Source organism: Sciurus vulgaris (assembly GCF_902686455.1).
Source record: "Sciurus vulgaris genome assembly, chromosome: 8".
Classification (NCBI taxonomy): domain Eukaryota; kingdom Metazoa; phylum Chordata; class Mammalia; order Rodentia; family Sciuridae; genus Sciurus; species Sciurus vulgaris.
Window position 1 is genome coordinate 93,429,797 of NC_136468.1, and position 16,620 is coordinate 93,446,416.

Here is a 16,620-nt window from a genome sequence, read left to right on the forward strand (position 1 = left end):
ACATGGCAAGTGGTTGTCCTGAGAGTGGAGAGCTCCCTTGTACCAACCAGAGCCCCCGAGGTAGCAAGCAGATTCTTACAACAGAGGTTCCTGCAGGACGGCGGGTTGGTTCCTCTGCACTGCCAGTGACCTGGTGGGGTTTGAAGAGAGGTGTTTCTGTTCATTGCCAACCTCCTATTTACCAGAAGCATCATACCATTTTCCATAAGCCGTAAAACAAAATCCAGGAGCTCAATAATCTAGAAGGAGGAAAAGGTTTCCAGGTCTTTATTTTGTGTGGTAGTTTTTTATGTACAAGGCATTAAGTGGATTTAAGATGTGAATTTGAGAGGAAGAGTAGTTTGGATAAGCACTTGGAAAGGTTCCTTGTGTATACCCTTTCTGACTATCAAGATATGGATTTCTTGAAATTCTTATTGCATCTCTCAGCTGGGAGACCACTGCAAAAACATGAGAGGCAATGTCACACTAAGTATGGAAAGCAGAGTTTCCACCACCAGCGTATGTGCCCTGAGGCTTTCTGCAGCAAAGTGACGGGATAATCTTTCCCCTTGAAGAGAAAGGAATTTTGATTGTGATACATACACCAGTATCTGGAAATAAACAATAAAATAGGGACTGTTTCCTAGCTAAGAAAGTTATCAAGTACTTGGAAGGGAAAAAAATGGGTTTCATGGAACAGAAGCCTAAATCCATCATTGCTTACTTAGTTCCAGCATTGCAGGAGACAATCCCCTGATAACAGGAAAGTTAGAAAGTAAACAGCTTGGACTAGGACAAGCTGTCACACACACACACACACACACACACACACACACACACACACACCCCTCTTTGAAAGCAAAGGAGGGGAACCCCACACAGAACCCTTTACCAAATACCATTTTGCCTGGGGCCTTTGCAACATGCAATGTCCTTGCCCCAGCGTGGCACCTTCTCTTCTGAATAAGGAGCATGTTTGTCTTTTTACCAACTTATTACTTGAAATGATAACATAGCCTATCTGTTTGCTCTGGCAAGGCTGTGATATATTTTCCTAGCGGTTTGGTTTTAAAATAAATAGTTTCATTGTTTCCCTAAAAAATAAATAAATAAAGAAGAAGAAGGGCTTGGGATCTGGCTCAGTGGCTAAGCACCCCTGGGTTTACTGCCTGGTACTTAAAAAAAAAAAAAAAAAAAAAAAAAAGGATAATGGGAGATTATCTTGGTCCATTTCTGTTGCTGTAACAAAATACCTGAGACTATGTAATTTACAAAGAATAGAAGTTTATTTGGTCCATAGTTCTAAAAACTGAGAAGTCTCAAAGGATGGTGCTTGCATCTTCTTTAGTTGCCTACATCCCATTCAGCTAGGACGCAGAGACCAGTAGGGCACCAAAGTGAGGGAAGGAGGCCTCACTTTACAGAGACCACACCGCTTACCACTTTATGCCTCACCCTAACTCCAGTCCTGCCCTCAGGACTGAAGGAGTGGTTCACGGATGAGTTGAGAATTCCCCTTGGGCAAAACCCAATCATCTGCCCACTGCAGCCAGGGCTTGCCAATGTAATCCAAACTGCCTCCAGCAATTTTATAAAAATGAGCAAACTGCTCTTTCTGGGTTCCCCCTCCTTTCAGAGGGGCAGTCCTTTTCTTGGCCTGTGCTGGGCACTAGAGGGAGGATGAGGGCAGTCAGGGTCCTTCCAGTAGCCTTAGGTGCGCCAGTGACACTGTGACTCCAGAGAATTCTGCTCGTGCATGAAGGGGGCTGGGGGGTACCAGGGATTGAACCCAGAGGCAAACTACTGAGCCACATCCCCAGCCCTATTTTGTATTTTATTTAGAGACAGGGCCTCACTGAGTTGCTTAGTGCCTTGCTTTTGCTGAGGCTGACTTTGAACTTGCGATCCTCCTGCCTCAACCTCCCAAGTCACTGGGATTACAGGTGTACAACACTGTGCCTGGCAGAAGGGTTCACTTTTGAAGAGCAGAATCCAATGAGACAGGGAAGGCCCTGAGGACCAAGGGACTGAGAGAGACACAGAACAGGGACATAGAATCAGTCTGGTCAGGTGTCCTGCCTTGGAAAGCTTGACAGTACTGGAAAAGGTGAGAATCCTCACAAATCAGAACACAAAGGGTCACCCTTAGACTTTGGTAAGCAAAAGGGAAGCAAAGGTGGGCTTTCATCACAGGAGAGACATGTTTAAAAAAAAAAAAATTGTCCTCACAGCTGCATGGAAAGGATTTGGGAAGAGAGAAAAGAAAAAGAAGGTGATCCCCTCCTCCCTTGGGCTCACAGGCCAGTCACTGCCACATGCCCCTCCTTTACTAAAAGGGGATTCCTGTGCATACACAGCCCAAAAGGTGGAGGCAGAGCACAGTTCTAGATTGGTGTGTGCACTCACAGTTCAAAGGTAAATATTTAAAAACCTCTCTGGGCCTGTGTCTTTTTTTTTTTTTTTAAAGGGATTTGAACAGGTAGTCTTCAAATACATTTCTAGATGGGAAGGTCTTTGCTCACACTAAGCCCTACCCAGGTGAAGTACGCAGGCTGCACAGACAGAAGAGAACACTGGTCACACCTGGCCACCCCGGCTTGCCTTGTTGAGGTTGCCACCCAGCCGGCAGCCAGTGCCTGGACTCACGGGGTTCGCCTTCTCTCAGGAGTGCGTGTGCATGTTCAGCCGATGCTTGCTGCATTGCTTGAAAAGAGAGGTGCTTTTAAGAAGCATGGTCAATAACTCAGGAGGGAACACGTGTGTGGCCCTGTTCCTTAACAAGGAGAGCAACTCATTCGTTTAAAACATACTTACGCCCATCCTCAGCCTGACCAGCATTGCAGGAGATAATCCAAGGGGAAGCGGGGAGAGCTACGGGTGTGAAGTTCCTTGTCGTGATGATTTTTATAATAATGAAACATTGGGGACCACCAAGAGGGAACCGGGTTTGGATACTGAAGTGCAATCTAGTAAACCTGGGACTCAGTGATGTTAGACATCCACTGAGCAATCGTCGTGAAAACTGGAGTAATGTGGAGAAGAGGAAGATGCAGACTACACTAAGGGGCAGGGCCGTGGCTCAGAGATAGGGCGCTTGCCTGGCATGTTGAGGCACTGGTTCGATCCTCATATACATAAATGAACAAAATAAATGTCCATCGACAACTTTAAAAAAAAACTACACCAAGGGAGGCCAGCAGGAGTCAAACATGCTTCCCCTGCGTTTCTTCTTTCTCTTTCGGGTGTCTTTTCTGTTTCTCCTATGTTGCCATGAGAACATGGAAACAGGGAGTGGGTTGGTTAGGGAGACGGACATGGTGATTTTTTTTTTTTTTTTCCTGCTTTTGAATCCTTGTTTGGGGGCAGGGGGTCGCGGAAGCCAGGCATAAAGAAAGGTAGCAGAGTCCCTGCCTGTGGGCAAAGCGCACAAAGGGCACAGCTCCTAGGGCCATTCCATGGGGTCCAGCAGCACCTGGTTCCCGATGGGCTCAGGCCCTGGGAAGCAGCTATCTGGATCTGTAACTAGCTGTGAGGACAGGGGGACTGGCCCATAGCAGGCACTTGATGAATGTTGTGACATTAAGCGTTCCTTTCCCACGCGAGGCTTTGAGGTTCTGGCTTTCAAAGTCCACTGTGGCTGACATGCTGAGATTACTGAACAAACAGCAAAGGGAACTGAAGGCAAGAGAAGCCCGCTTTCAACTATTTCTGTTTAACAAGTACTTGGTGAAACTGTAAAAAGATATTTAGAACCACAAAAAGTAGGCCAAGGGTAAGAAAAACTCTCCATACCCAAGAGAATTCAGCTGACCAAATTAAGTCTGATCCAGGATAAACAGCTCTCATCTGGAAATCGAGCAGTTCCAGAAAGCACCGTCCAAAGGGAAAGAGACCCATGATGTTGATCTGCATAATTATATAACCCCTCAGAGTGGAGGGAAGCAGCCTGGACCTGCACTGTGCCTGGGGAAGATAAAACGGCACCAGCAAACTCAGGCTCCCTCAAGAAAATAGCAGCTCAGTCCTCGAAGAAAAGTTTGTTACTAAAAAAAACAAACCAAACCAAAACAAAAACCTTTGTTACTGTAGAGAAACTGGGCTCCTGTTCTCTTTGCCATGAGCTAGACCAACCTCAATCAGTTTCCCGTGCTCAGGCGGCATCCAAAGCCCCAAACGAGGTTCAATTATCAGCTCCCTCCAATAGGAATAACTCAACTACTCAGGTGCCCAGAGTTGCACACAAGAAAACACCTTGGAATTAAACAAACTGAGCTATTGCAAAAAGATAAAGGTCGTTCATGGTATGTTTCTTGAAGAAAAGCAGGGACAGGGGTATCGCTTAATGGTTGAGCACTTGGCTGGCATGCAGGAGACCCTGGGTTCAAGGCCCAGTCACGGAGGGGAAAGAGCATTATTGTTGTCCTCTTAAAAGTCAATTTACAACATCAAACTAAATCCCAAATGGTAAGAGGGAGAGAAAACAAATTTACTTTCTCCAACAGGTGTACAAATTGAGGCTTGAAGTTAAAAGCAGGGAATTGAAGTGATATTTGTATATTCACATTCGTAGCAGCAATTCATCCTTTTTGTATTTTGGAGGGAGCAAGGGGGGAGGCACTGGGGATTGAACCCAGGAGTACTTTTACCACTGAGCTACATTCCCAGCTCTTTTTATGTTTTATTTTGAAAGGGGGTCTAGCTAAGTTGCCCTTGCTGGCCTCCAACTTGCAATCCTCCTGCCTCAGCCTCTCAGACATTTAGATTTATAGGTATGCACCACCACACGCAGGCATTCAAGAGCCAAGAGGTGGAAGGAATCTGTTCATCTGTCTCTCAACAGATGAATAGATAATGTGGTATACACATATAATGTGTATACACATACAATGGAATAGTATTCAGCCTTAAAAAGAAATTCTCACCCATACTACAAAATGGATGAACCTTTAGGGCATGTGAACAAGTTAACCACAATAAGACAAGTGCCATATGATTCCTCTTAAGTGAGGTACCCTTAGTAGTCAAAATCAGAAAGACAGAAAGTAGACCCTGGGTGTTAGGGGCTTCGGGGAGAGGCCTGGGGAGTTAGTGTTTAACAGGTGCAGAGCTTCATTCTGGACGATGAGAGAGTTTTGGAGATGGATGGTGACATCACTACACAACAATGTGAATCTGCTAATGCCACAGGGACACACACCATAAAATGGTTAAGATGGCAAATTTATGTCATATGTATTTTGCTGCAATTTTTTTTTTTTAAATCCAGGCTTGATTCCACATCAATGATTCCACATTAAGATTCCATCTCAATGATGGAAAAGTTTCTTTGTTTTCTACTCTTACTGATGACATTATATAAGTCACTCTTTATACATGTTAATTTTTGGTATACAGAGGACACTTGTTACATCATATTATATATAATCAACACATAGTCAACCTAAATAATCAGGAAGAGGTTGTTCTGTCTTTATCATTTTTTTTTCTTTCGCATTTCTGGAGATTGAACCCAGGGCCTCGCAAATATTAAGCATGTGTTCTACCACTGAGCTACACTTCTAACCCTTATTTTTTATTTTATTATTTACTTTATTTTATTTATTTTAATTTTATTTACTTTTGGTGCTGGGGATTGCACCGAGAGGCACTTTACCCCTGAGCTACATTCCCAGCCCTTTTTATTTATTTATTTATTTATTTTTGTTTTGACACATGTTCTCACTAAATTGCTTAGAGCCTTGCTAATTTGCCAAGGCTGGCCTCAAACTTGGAATTCTCCTGCCTCAGCCTCTTGAGCCTCTGGGATTACAGATGTGCCCACTGTGCCTGGCTCCAATGTTTCATCTTTTAACTATCTATGGAAGTTAATCTTTTTGTTTCTCTCACTCATCCAATAATAGTCATCAGTCAGGCATGTGGTATATGCCAATAATCCCAATTACATGGGAGGCAGAGGTAGGAGGATCACAGTTTGAGGCCAGCCTAAACAACATAAGACACTGTCTCAAAATAAAATTAAAGAAAGGGCTGCAGATGTAGCTCGTAAAAAAATAACAGTTATTACTAACATATTAAACAATTACTTGTATGCCAGGAAATGTGCTAAAAAGCTTAACACACTTCATGTAGTTAATCTTAATATATTGATATTATTATTTTCCCTGATTTCTGGAAGAAAAACTCCAAGGTGGAACTCAAATTCAGACCACACATAATCTATAACACAAAATAGCCCAAGGGTTAAGAAGCCCAAGAGTTAAGGAACTGGAAAAGGCACTTAGAGAGGATGGGGTGTAACTCAGTGGTGTAGTGTGTGCTTGGTCTGTGCAAGACCTTGGGTTTGAGACGTGGAACTGTGCTCATGCGTGTGATCACAAAAGGGCCACACATTACCCTTCACCCAAACCCATTGTTAAAATTTTAATCCCACTTTCTTCCTTTGTGCGTGCTCTCTCCACCCACCCACACGAACTTGTTTTCTGAACCATTTGAGGGTATGTTGCCCACCTCGTGTTCCTTTACCCTAAATACACAATGCAGGGCCCGGGTGTAGCTCTGCGGTAGAGCACTTGCTTGGCATGCGCGAGGCCATGGGTTCAATCCCTAGCACCACAAAAATGCACACGGCCTCTTGAGTTTCCTCGTGGTCGACACCTGGCTTCCCCTAGAGCAAATGATCCCAGAAAAAGAGCAATGCCTCCCGTGATCTAGTCCTGAAGTCACAGTGTCACCTCCCCCATGTCTGGTCATTAGAAACAAGAGTCAGGAGGTCCAGCCCACATTCCAACGGAGGAGAATAAAGCTCCGACTTTTATTTTAAAGCTCCTACCCTTGAAGTAAGAATATCAAAGTATTTCTTGACTATTTTAGAGCCATTATAAGCACCGATTGATGATTCTTACTCGATTAAATCTTCTGATAATTGCAAAATATTGCTTTTTCTGACTACCTTGTATTATTTTTGAAATACATCCTGGCATCATATTTCACCTATAATAGTTAAGAATATACATTACTATAAGATAAATATTTTTTACGTGTTTATGCCTTAAAAAATATCTTACTGTTAGCAAATAACAAATCGGTATTTAAATTTGCACTTGTTGGGGACTTGCTGGCATGCACAAGGTCCTGGGTTCAATCCCAAGTACCACGAAATAAATAAATTTCCACTTGTCTTATATATGCCTTATTTTCATTGAGACTAAGTTTACATATCCCACAACTCATCCTTTTAAAGCATACAATTCAGTAGATTATAGTGTATTCAATAAAGTTGTAAAACCATCACCACTAATTCCACCACTAATTCCACCACTCCAGAAGAAGGTATGTACCCATCAGCAGTCATTTCCCATTTCCCACACAGGCTGTTTTTTCTGGGTCTTTTGTGCTTCCACATGAATTTTAGGATTTTTTTCCCTATTTGTGTGTAGAATGTTATTGGTATTTTGATGGGGGTTACATTGACTCTGTACACTGCTTTGGGTAGTGTGGACATTTTAACAAAATAATTCTTCCAATCCATGAACATGGAAGGTCTTTCCATCTTTTTGCATCATCTTCAATTTCTTTTATAGGTGTTATGTGGTTTCCATTACAGAGGTCTTTTACGTGGTTACAGTCATTCCTAGATACTGTATTTATTTATTTATTTATTTATTTATTTATTTATTTGTTATTGTGAATAAGATTGCTTTCATAATTTTTTTTTTTTTTTTTTTTTTTTTTTTTTTTTTAATAAACAGTACTGGGGATTGAACCCTGCTTTACCATTGAGGACATCTCCAGCCCTTTTTACTTTTTATTTTGAGACAGGGTCTCACTAAGTTGCCAAGGCTGGTCTTGAACTTGTGATCCTCTTGTTTCAGCCTCACAAGTCACTGAGATTTGCAGCCATGCATGTGCCACTATGCCTAGCCAGTCTCATGATTTCTTTCTCAGCAAATTCATTATTGGTGTATGGAAAAAGATATTGGTTTTATGCTGTATGTTGATTTTGTATTCTGCTACTTTACTAAAAGAATTTATCAGATCTAATAGTCTTTGGGTGGAGTATATAGGTTTTTCTATGTATAGAATCATGACATCTGCAAACGGAATAATTTGATCTCCCTTCCTAATTGTATACCTTTGTTTCTTCCCCTTGTCTAATTGTTTTGGCTAGAACTTCTAGTTCTTTAGTGAATAAGAGTGGGGAGAACGGACAACCTTGTCTTATTCCTGCGCCTACCTACAGGAAATGCTTTCAGTTTTTCCACAATCAGTATGATGTTGTCTGTGGTTTGTTATATATAGCCTATATCATATTGAGGTATGAGCCTTCTATACCTAATTTATTCAGGGCTTTTATCATGAAGGAATGTTGAGGTTTATCAAATGTCTTTCCACATCTATTGAGATGCTCATATGATTTTTATCCTCCGTTTTGTTTATGTGATGTATTGTACTTATTGATTTCCATATGTTGAACAATTCTTACATCCCTGAAATGAAACCAACTTGATCGTGTATAATATTTTTAATGTGCTGTGAAATTTGATTTGCTAGTATTTTGTTGGTGGTTTTTTCATCTATTTATCAGTGATATTGGTCCATAGTTTTCCTTTTTGGTGGATCCTTGTCAAGTTCGGTAACACAGTAATGCCAGTCTCAGAATACATTTGGAAGGATCTCCTCCCTTTCAATTATATGGAATAGTTTGAGAAGCATTGGTGTTAGTTTTTTCAAAGTTTGGTAAAATTCTCCAATGAGGCCATCCTGTCCTAGGCTTCCCTTCTTTTCTTCTTTTCTTCCTTCCTTCCTTCTTTCCTTCCTCCCTCCCTCCTTCCTGCCTTCCTTCCATCTTTCTCTTTCTTTTCTTTCTTTCTTTCTTTCTGTCTTGCTTTCTTTCTTTCTTTCTTTCTTTCTTTCTTTCTTTCTTTATTTCTTCCTTGCTCTTTCTTTCTCCCCTCCTTCTATCTTCCTTTCCCTTTCTTCCTTTCTTCCTTCCTTCCTTCCTTTCTTTTCGTTTAGTTGTAGATGGACACAATACCTTTATTTATTTGTATGTGGTGCTGAGAATTTAATCCTTGAATTTCTGTGTTATCATTTGTAATGTCTCCTTTTTTGTCTTTAATTTTATTTGGGTCTTTCCTCTCTTTTCTCTGTCTTTTTGGTTAGTCTAGCTAAAGGTTTGACAATTTTGTTTATCTAAAGAACCAAGTTTTTGTTTCATAAATTTTTAAAAACTCTGATCTTTGCTATTTCTGTTCTACTCATTTTGGGTTTGGTTTGTCCTTGCTTTTCTAAATCCTTGAGATACATCATTAGGTTGTTTATTTGAAATCTTTTTTTTTTTTTTTAATATAGGCATTCATTGCTGTAAACTTCCCTCTTCATACTGTTTCTGTTGCATCCCATGAGTTTTGGTATGTTGTTTACATTTTCATTTGTTGCAAGAAGCTTAAAAATTCCCCTTCTGACCTCCTGTTCAAATTATGTTGTTAAGATTCCAAGTATTTGTATATTTTAAAACTTCTCCTGGGGGCTGGGGAGATAGTTCAGTCGATAAAGTGCTTGCCTTGCAAGCACAAGGCCATGGATTCAATCCCCAGCACCACCAAAAAAAAAAATTTCTCTTGCTATTGACTTCTAATTTCCTTCCATGGTGATCAGAAAAGATAAAGGATGTGGGAATGGGATGTGAGAGTGCTTGCTAGCATGAGGCCCTAGGTTTGATCTCCAGCACAAAACAAACAAAAGCATGATTATGATTTCTATATTTTAAATTTGCTAAGATTGTTTTGTGGCCTAACACACAAGTCTATTCTAGTGAAAATTCCATACACTAATGAAAAGAATGTGTATTCTGTAGTCATGGGGTGGAATGTTCTGAAAATGTCTTAAATTCATTTTATCTATAGTATAACTTGACTCTGTTCTTTGTTGTTTTGTCTGGATGATCTACGCATTGATGAGTGTGGAGTACTGAAATCCCTTATTATTATTGTAGTAGAGCCTATCTCTTCCTTTAGGTCTAATGTTTTAGAAAATTGGGTGCTCTGATGTTAAGTGCTTATAGATTTACAATCATTATATCTTCTTGCTGAATTGACCTCTTCAACATTATATAATGATATTCTCTCTTTTACATTTTTTGTGTTAAAGTCAGACAAAAGTATGGCTACTTCTACTTTAGAATTCCATTTGCTCGGAATATCATTTTCCATCCTTTCACTTTCAGTCTGTGTGTGTCCTAACTGGTGAAATGAGTTTCTTAAAGGTAGCATATTGTTGGGTCTTGCTTTCATTTTTCCATTCAGCCAGTATGTTTCCTTTAATTAGAGAATTTAGTCCATTTACAGTCAAGGTTATTGAAAGCTATGAACATAGTAAGTCTGTTATTTTGTTTATTCTCTTCTTATTTTGAATAGACTTGGTTCTTTTCTTCCTTTCTTATTCATATTTGTGGTGTCATAGTTCACTACGGTCAAAGATGCGACTTAGGATATTTCAGTTTGTTATGCCGTGTTGACTTTATTTCTAAGCACTGTAGTTCATTCTCCCTGTAGTTTCTTTGGCTATGATTAGTAAGTTTAGGCTTAGTGCATGCTGTGTCAGAGTTGGAGAACTACTGTCTCTGCGAGTCAGCAGAATTCGTGGCATGTACGCTGTGTGGCCATTCCTACAGTGGGAGTGTAGCCTCTATCTGGTAATTGGGTTTCCTCAGGCACTGTTGATGTTGGCTTTGTTACTTGTGTCTCTGGTACTGTCAGCACCAGTAGTAATGAGGGGTCTCCAACCAGACAGTGGTATGGGCCCAGGAACTTCAGAGGGAAAGGGGATATCCGGAGCTAACGCACCCTCTGTGGCATCACATCCAGTCCACAGTAGAGTATGATCAGACAAGATGGGTGTCAGCAGTTATGATGTTCCTCTCTGCTTCTACTGTAGGTGTGCCTTCCCCTTACCAATGGAGACTCATTTTTACCCCTGCAGAGGGGAGACCCCCACCACCACCTAGCTGTGGAGCCAAGGTGACAGGTTAAACTTTGTTTCTCTTACAATGCTGTTGTCCCGTCTCCAAATCTTACAAGGTTTTCATTTTTTTTTTTTCCTGCTGCTTTCATATTCTCCCCTGATCACTTACCTCAAAATGCAGCTATGCATCTCTTGCTTAATTTTGTGTGTGTGTGTGTGTGCTTGTTTTGCGGTGCTGGGGCTTGAACCCAGGGCCTTGTGCTTGACAGGCAAGCACTCTACCAACTGAGCTCTATCCCCAGCCCGCTAATTTTTATTTGTGGAAGAGTAGATGAGTGCTGGGGTCTCTGTCCAGTCATCTTGAACTTCCTTCTACAGTTCTCTTAATATGAACTGAGCATATTCTCATGACTGAGTCATTTCAATTTTTTTTCCTGTTTATTGTTCACCTCCTAAACTCATTTTCCTCTTGGGTTCTGAATCTTTTTATTTATTGTTTTTTTCTGAACCTTTTTATTTTTAAAAGTTTATATTAGAGATACTTACAATTGGAATATCTTTCCTTTTTTCTTATTGGTCCATTTCCTTTGCCTATGGTGTCTTGCACTATGCAGAAGCTTGAGAGACAAATGAATAATGTACAAAAAATTGACCATAAAAATGTGAGGTTCTATTTCTGGATTCTATCATATTTTATTCATCTGACTCTCCCTTTGAAGTACCACATTATATTCATTATACTAACATTTTGAAATATTTTAGTGTAAATCCTCCAACTTTGTTCTTTTTGTAAAAATTGTTTTGGCTATTTTAAGTCTTCTGCTTTTCCATGTAAATTTTGGAATCAGCTCATTGATTTCTATACAAAATGAAGAATAAAAGGCATGTGAGTAGTTTGCTAGGGATTGTATTGAATTTACAGATGAATTTGGAGAGAATGGTTATCTTTTCAATTTTTTTTTAGTTTAATATGGACACAATATCTTTATTTTTTTTAATGTGATGCTGAGGATCGAACCCAGTCCCTCACACATGCGAGGCAAGCACTCTCCCAATGAGCTACAGTCCCAGCCCTGAGAATAGCTATCTTAAAAATACTGATTATCCCAAGTCACAAACATATTTCTTCATTTTTTATCTTTAATCTCTTTCAGCAATGTCATGAAAGTTATCAGTTTAGATTTTATACAACTTTCATTAATTTATTCCTAAATGTTTTAATGTCAGCTAATGGTTCCTATACTTTATAGTACACAGAATGCAACTGTTTGATTTTATATCTATGGCCTTGCAAAGTTAGTGTGGTAGTTCACTGTAAGATTCCTTCTAAGCTATGTCCCTTTTCTTTTTCTTGTCATATTGCTCTGGCTAGGACTATTTGGAATATAGTAAAAGCAGGCAACCTTGTCTAGTTTCTGATCTAAAGGGGAATGTTTTAAGTCCTCAAACATTATATTTATTAAATGTAAGCTTTTTATGTTTATAGGGTTGAGGAAGTTTCCTTCAGTTCCTAACTTACTGGATTGTCATAACTACATCTTGAATTTTGTCAACTTTTTCTTTTGCTGGCATGATCATGTGTTTTCTTCTTTCATTATGTTAATATGGTTTATTGTGTTTTAATATGATATAGTGTTACATTGATCTTCTGGGGATAAACACTGATCATATCTTTATATGTTGGGAAGTTTGTTTAATTTGAATCAATTAACTGTTACTTCATACTATCAAGGACATTTCATTATTTATTCCAAAATCCTGGTCTCATAGTTATTCAAATTCCCTTTGTGACCTATACACTGCTTTATGTAGGTTTTGTTAGTTGAAAGCCTACTATGTGCCGGCCATTATTAGGTGTTGTGGACACAGAAATAGAACAGATACAAGTTCTTGTCCTCACAAGTGAGTGTTAGGTAATATGGGGGGCATCTGAAATTTAAATAAAGGTAACCCAGGATAGTAGAAAGATTTTTCTTGCTGGTATACAAGCATTCTTCCACTAAGTTAGTAGGAATAATTTTTTTAAAAGACTCCTTAAGGAAGTTACCTGAAATGTAATTGAATTTAGCCGTTACATCATTTACCAACCAAATGAGGATATTTTGAGAGTGAAAGTGAAAGCGGGAATAAACCAGAATGTACAACTACCTAACCAAAGGAGAAGTATTTAAATCAGGGGGAAAAAAATGTGTACATGAAAGAAGATAAGGCCCATTAATATAACTAAAACATTCAATTTGGTGAATACGTAACTTCTCAGGAAGGAATTAGGCCAGAAAAGCAAGCAGAGACCAGATTGTAAAGGCCTTGTAAATAAGAAAGGAACCTGGGTTTTATTCTAAGAGTAATACTCTAGCAAAAGCCTATTTTTTAAGAAAAGATAATCTGGTTACAGTGTGGAGAAATTATGAACAATGAGGAATCATTTGGGGAAGAATGGAGAGTGCTAAGAGAACTGTTGGGGGTCATATAAATGCTCTATAATTATGGTAATGGTTGTACAACTGTGAAAATACTGAAGGCAACAACCATATACTTGAAATGGATAAATTATGAGAATTGCAGCTCCATAAAGCTGTTCTTTACTTAGAAAATTTTAAAATTTTCCAGGTGAGAGATAATGGGGCTCTAAATTAATGTTAGAAATGAGGACAAATTAAATAGATAGAATCACAAGGTCTGGTGACTTGACAGAATGTGGAATTGAGGGAGAGGGATGAGTCAGAGTTAATTTGGAAGTTTCTAACTTAAGTAGTCAGATGAATGATAGTGCCTTTTTTCTTTTCTCTTTGACATCGGGTCTCACACATGGGAGGCGTATGCTATACAATTCAGCTGCACCCCAGCCTGGTTGGATCAAGTTGAATAAAAGGAAAGGACCCAATTAGAAAAGCTAGACACTGAAACAATTACCTGGTTGCAAAACAATCAGTTGGGGAGGATTGCTTTAAGCTTAAGGTTAGGGGTGGGGGAGAAGGTTTAAGATTAGAGAGCCAGTGGAATCATACAGCAAGTGTGTTTCCAATACAGCAAGTGTTTCCAAGAAGGTCAGCAAGGATAAAATCTTCCACATAGATCCTTAACACTTCTATTTTCTTTATGAGTAGAAGTACTGGTAGACACAGGTAGGTAGATTTAGCAAGGGATATAGCCAAGGAAATTTTTCTGTTTTTCCTGTGAAATGTAATCTGCAAATTGAGGAAGAATTGGGGAAGATAAGATTTAATGGAGCTGGAGATTTCAAATTATTATGAACTAGTTTGCTTATGTTGAAGACCTAATTGAGGATGGTGATTGCAAATAATATGGTGACACCAATCTGTGCCATCATGTGGTTTTCTGTAGTAATACTCAGCAGCCCTGGTATAAAGATAAGTGTTTAAGTTAACTAAGGTTCAGGTTTTTGCATTGTAAATAAGAGGCCTAAAAGTTTAGGATAATGCTATGGGGGGACTGCTGTAGTATTAAAATGACAGATCCAGCTGGATGTGGTGGCACACAGCTATAATTCCAGCGACTTGGGCTACTAAGGCAGGAGGATCACAAGTTTAAGGCCAGCGAAGCAATTTGGCAGAGAATCTGTCTCAAAATAAAGAACTGCAAAAGGCCTGGGGAAGTACAGTGGTAAAGCACCCCCAAGTTTAATCCCCTATATGGCAACAACAAAAAGATGTAAGAGGTAAGTGAAGAAGACTAATGGAACTTCTAATCAGAGTTAAGAATTTTCTATATTGGGTTTGACTCTTTCAAACTTCCTAAGTACTATGGTTTGGATGTACAATGTCTCCCAAAGGCATGTGTTGAAGGCTTGGTCTCCATTACAGCAATTTCAGAGGTAAGGCTCTTGAGAAATGAATGCTCTGACCTCATCAGTGGATTTAAGTTGTAGATGGACACAATACCTTCATTTTACTTATTTTTTTAATGTGGTGCTGAGAATCCAACCCAGTGCCTCACACATGCAAGGCAAGCACTCCACCATCAGTGTTTTTTAAATTTCTTTTTGCAGTACTAGGAATAGAACCCGGGGGGCAGGGCACTCTACCTGAAACGCATCCCCAGTCTATAGAGATAGGATCTTGCTAAATTGCAGACTGGCCTTGAACTCATAATCCTGCCTCAGCCTTAACAGTCACTGGGATTACAGGCAGCACTACTATACCTAGCATTCACCAGTGGATTAATCTATTGATGGTTGAATGTACTACTGGGAGATGTGGAAACTAAGGTAGCAGGGCATAGTTTGAAAAAGTAGGTCACTGGAAATATGGGGGCACACCCTTGGGGACTGTATCTCGTCCCTGAAACTTTTCTCAGCTGCCAGGAGCTGAGCATCTTTCCTCTGCAACATCTTCTATAATATTTTTGCCTTGGTGCCAGCCAACTATGGACTAAAACTTCTAAAACATAACACAATAATAAAGTTCCTTTGTATTTATCTACTTTTCATTCAACATTTTAATTACACAGTGCACTATGCTGCGCTTAAGGGGATGTAGCTATAAATAATAAAATGTCCACTCAATATCATTTTGTAAAAAAATAAAAGGACACTCAATAGATGATCAGTATAATTAAGAGCAAGATACAAAGAACTAAAGAATGAGATTTTCAGCACTGAGTTAAGAAGTAGCATTTTAAAACTACCTTAAATAGAACTTGAATACAGAAAGTCACAGGTAGTTGGGGTGAAAAAGACCACTCTGAGTAACAAAAAAACCGCAGCAAAAGCATAATTAGTTAAGGTTCATGGGGAAACAATGCAAAACAAGGCTGCAAAGGTAATTTTAAAGCCAACTTTTAGAGGGCCTTAAAACTAAAGGATGGGCTGGGGTATAGTTCAGTGGTTTAGCATGTTTGCCTAGCATGTGCAAGGCCTGGGTTCAGTCCCAAATGAAAAATGTGATCAGAAATCTGGACTTGATTCACTAGGCAGTAGAGGAATGTCTGTAAACATGAGCAAGATATGCTCTAGGAAGGCTAGTAATCTTAAATTAATCCTTATACTCAAGGCCAATGGTACTCAAATATGACTGTACTAAAGCATCACCTGCAGTGCTTTGAAAAGATACTGTTGCTGTGTCCACCCACCAGAGTTTATGGTTCAATTGTCTGGGATGAGATCCAAGCATCACCACAGGCTTTGTGTTTTGTTTTGTTTTTAACATTTGCTTTGAGATGAAGTCTTGCTATATTGCCCAGACTGGTCTCGAACTCCTGGGCTCCAGTGATCCTCCTGTCTCAGTTTCCCATGTAGCTACATGCACCCCAGCACCCAGCTTACCCCAAGTTTTTAAAAGTTCAACCATTGATGATTCTAATATATCAGCAGAGTTAAAATATTGTGGGTAGTACCAAATCCTGTTTTTTTCCTGTACATACATACCTGTAATAAAATTTTATAAATTAGGCATAGTAAGAGATTGACAATGACAGAGTAATTTTAACAATATACTGCAAATTCTCTCTGTACACAAATATGACAACTGTAATGGCCATTAAGTTATGATTCATGCCCCATGCAAGACAGAACAGAAAGATTTCATGATGCTACTGAGAACATCCTACAATTTAAAACTTATGAACTGTTCTTTTCAACAATTTTCCTTTAGTTATTTTCAGATCTAAGAGTGACTAAACTGCAGAAAGTGAAACTACAGGTAATGGGAGACTACC